Consider the following 3,992-nt stretch of genomic DNA (forward strand, 5'->3'; position numbering starts at 1 on the left):
GGTGAACTGTCCTTTTAAAACGTTCTTATCTTCAAAAGACTAATCTTTGTAGAGCCTTTACTACAAATGAGTTCAGAAGAACCGAGACGGACTCATGTACATCGATCTGATTGATCCTCAATGCACAGTGGTGCTGATCTGGTCAATGTTGGTTCTGCCTTGAAAGGCTAATCAAATACAGAACACCCAACATTATCTACAGATTGACTAGTGATACACTGATGACAGATGATGTACTGCACACAGAGGAATGGATGTACAGTAAGTGTGTTGGAAACGGGCTACACCATCAGAAGGGGAAAGAGCAGAGAGGGCCTGCACTGGTACTGTCGAGTCCCCTGCTGGTGAATGTACAGGATGAAACTAAAAATATTAATTTGAGGCCCATTACTTTGCTTACCATTGATATGTATGTGCCCACAAGCAGGATCTCTCATGTCTCTCAATGCCTTCTTTTAAAGGATGCAGTGATGTCAGCTTGTCAAATAACTATTTTTGTGACAAGAATGAAGCCAGAGCATTTCATCACCATGGACTCCTTTTTGAATTTTTTTTTTTTTTTTTTTTTTGTGTGTGTGCTTGGGGTATTGTTTTGTTTTCTCCCCTCCCTGCCTCTATTTGATGTTCTTGATTTATTTTATTTTATTTGGTCGGCGTCTCCAACCGAAATGGTCATGTATCTGAAAGGTACAATGCCACTGGAGACGATAATCGTTGAAATGGCAAACAGGTGGAATTATTCGAAATATGGTGTATGCATAGATTGTTAACTTGAGTTTTAACAGAAGGCATTGACAAGGATCAATCATCGTGTTAAAGCAATGCACATGAGATGCCTCATTGTGGAGGAGCACTTTTCTTAATAATTGAAAAAATGGTTAAAAAAAGAGGACAAGAATGTTTCAGCTCACAGGATCTTAAGCTATGGATGCCATCAGATGTCTCGGAGAGAGTTTGGAGAAAGATAATTTTGTGTATTGTGCCGTGAATCTCATCTTTTCGAAAGAGACCTGCTTTTTCTCCTGATGATTGCATTTCAAGCTATGGTACATTAATTATAGACTTAAGTTTATGTTTCAAAAGTCATGTAAGATTTCCTGGAGGCAGTAGGGTGGTTCCATTTGAATGTTGTCCATAGTGACAATACAAGCAGTGTTTAGTCAGTATGCAGTATTAGTGATCAAGTGGTTTTACGCAGGAAATTTCTGCATTCTGGTTGGCTGATAGACCACAGTCACTAACTGTAGTCTTTGTCAGATTTAGTTAGCATTACCATCAACTCCTGTCAGATACCTTCTTTGGGCAGTTCTCCATGTTTCAGTGACAAGGGTCATGAGATGATTATAAAAACAATGACAAATCTGAGGATCTTTGAAGATCTCCTTGTTGACAAAAAGTAAAGCACTTGTATTTTTTTTTTTTCCAGCCTTAGCATTTACAATGACACATTCGACCCTTTTGGAAATCACTTTGAGGTCTACTATGCAGGTCAAGTTTGGATGTTTAAAAGTGTTTTCTAAGAGCGGTGAATTAATGGAAAGACATCTTTTGGTCATGTGTATAATCATTGATCCTTGTAGTTTGAATATATTTTTTTTTTAATGGTGACCTGTATACTTCCACTGATTTGTGGCAAAACGATGCAACTTTTGAAGAGAAAAAATTTATTTTGAAGCTACCTTGGGTTAAATTTGCAGGTGCAATATTAGATGGTAGAATGTTTACATAATTTTGTTCTCGTAATTGATGAATCAGTTCCTTTTTGTCATTCTGTTCAGTCTTTGATTTTAAAGGGATGATTTTATCTTTAGTCCAAATTTATAATCTTTATTTTGTTTTTGTTTTTCTTTTGACATGAACGTAGGGTGTTTATAGTAAAACTCATTTCTCTCTCCTGCTCTCTCTTGTAGACTATATTAGATGGATCCATATACCTGTTCATATTTATGAGAAAGTTGGATTTTTGAAGTTTAACTTCTTTTAACTCCTCGATTAAGTTCCATTTTGTTTGGTTGTTTAATTTCACCTGTTTTCTTAAAAAAAAGAAAAAATAAAAGAAAGAAAAAAGGAGAAAAAAAATCATTTAATCAAAAAAACAAAAAAATGTATGAACAGATGACACGATATTTGCTAGGTCAGAAGTAATAATGACTTATTGTACATATGCATTTTTTTCCCCTTGAATTAAAAATAATGAAATGAAATTAAAATGGTTGTATATTGTGTAGAAAAGCAAACAAAAAGCCATGAATATTGTGAAGCTTGTCATTTCGTTTTGTGATCACTGTGTATTATTGTGTAACAAATGTGCAAAATGTATGGGATTATACTTCTCTTGTTTTTGAATGAGCTCTTTAGATGCATTTTCTCCCCGGCTGTACGTTTTTGTAGTATGTAGTATTTGCAGAAGAAAAAAAATCATTGTTCTGGTGGAGCGTTTGATCCATTCTGTAGTCTTTGGACTGGCACATGATGGGACAGTCTTGTATGTTACCTCCATTTTTATTTTTTTATTTCAAACACTGAAGTTACATAGATGTTCGGTAAGCAAGTTCCTTTTTCCAAGATGTCCCACACAAAGTGTTGGTCTTAAAGGAAATGGACTGGATGAAACATTTGACAGTATTATCCCTCTCTTGACCAAATCTCTTGACCGATCATCATAATTGTTAAATCAAAGCACGCTAATGCTCAATAACATTACTTTTAGCAAAATTACTGGGTGTAATTTACCCTACAGGGGAGATCGTGAAGTTTTTTTTTTTTTTTTTTTTTCTTCTCCTATTGCTTACAGTACAAACTCTCTTCAATATATCCCTTTTCTTCAATATATCCCAATTTTATTTTCTCTGTTGGAAAAAAAAAAAAAAGAAAAAAAAAATCACAATGCTCTTATTTCTTTTTCATGTTAAATTGTATACATTGTATACGATGGCAAAAAAAAAAAAAAAAAATTGTTTGTTTTTGACTGTTCCAAAGCTTATTGCCTTCAGCCTTTAAATCATTAGACACAAAAAAAAAAAAAATGGATGGACAATTTGCATACATGCAAGTATTGATTCTAAGGTTTGTGACATTATTAGATATACTTTTTCAAGTTTCATGTCATGGATTCACTGTCCATAATTCTCTGACTGGACAATCAGCTTTTCTGGAGATCTAGCGCTGGGATTTACTTCTCTCCACCATGTGATATTTTGCATTGTTTTGCTCTCTTTTTTTGTTGTTCTTTCGCTGATAATATTTTTCTCCTGATATTTGTTTTTTGTTTGCAAGTACAGTTAATTTCTGTTGAACTGGGAGAGAGGGTTTTGGGTCATTATTTCTGTTTGATTTTCAAAATTTCATTTGAGCTTTCAAATATTTTTAAATAGACTTAGCTGCAGTTTACCCAGTTTGAATTTTGAAGCAAATGGCAATATGTTGAAATCCGTTTGTAAAAGAAAACTATGGTTCGTTAAAAAGTGTACAGTTTAAAAAGAAATGAAGTACTGGAGATTGGCTTAAACAATTATTGATTTTAGTCAAGGAAAATAAGTGCTTTTTGTCAAGTTTTTATTTTTATTTAGAACATTTAATCCAGACCTTTTGCACATCCTTGATATTTAACTGTCTAAGATGGAGGTGAAAAAAATGCTGTTTGATTACTGCCGGTTGATTAACAACAATTATGCATTGACTGAAAAAAATAAGCTAATTTTGGAGGAAATAACTTTGTAATATTTATCACTTGCAAGCTATGTTTAATAAAGGATGGAACAGTTTATCTCTGAGTGGTACATTTTTTTTCAGAGATCATTTATCATGTTCTTTGTTCAATAATTTATTTTAACAAACCTTAAATTCTATTTTTCACCATTGTTTTTCACTGCAATTCCTTAATCTTTATTTTAGTGTGCCTTCTTTCTTATGTGACTTATCATGGTGCTTGCTATCAATCAATGTTTTCTGGTTGCTGGAATGTAAAAGCACAACAATGTAATGCTTTTGAA

The 3,992-nt window shown here is 33.4% G+C and overlaps 1 protein-coding gene across 1 annotated transcript in view; it reads left to right on the forward strand.

Annotated features, from left to right (window-relative positions):
• The window catches only part of LOC127425348 (transcriptional repressor p66-beta-like), an 85,507-nt gene extending 81,743 nt beyond the window's left edge, over nt 1-3,764 (forward strand). The window contains exon 11 of the mRNA XM_051671261.1: nt 1-3,764. This exon is cut by the window's left edge and continues 976 nt beyond it. The gene's annotated coding sequence lies outside the window, so the exon portion shown is untranslated.
• Nucleotides 3,765-3,992: the final 228 nt, after the last annotated feature.

The sequence above is a fragment of the Myxocyprinus asiaticus genome, chromosome 34, assembly GCF_019703515.2.
Source record: "Myxocyprinus asiaticus isolate MX2 ecotype Aquarium Trade chromosome 34, UBuf_Myxa_2, whole genome shotgun sequence".
In the NCBI taxonomy this organism is placed as follows: Eukaryota; Metazoa; Chordata; class Actinopteri; order Cypriniformes; family Catostomidae; genus Myxocyprinus; species Myxocyprinus asiaticus.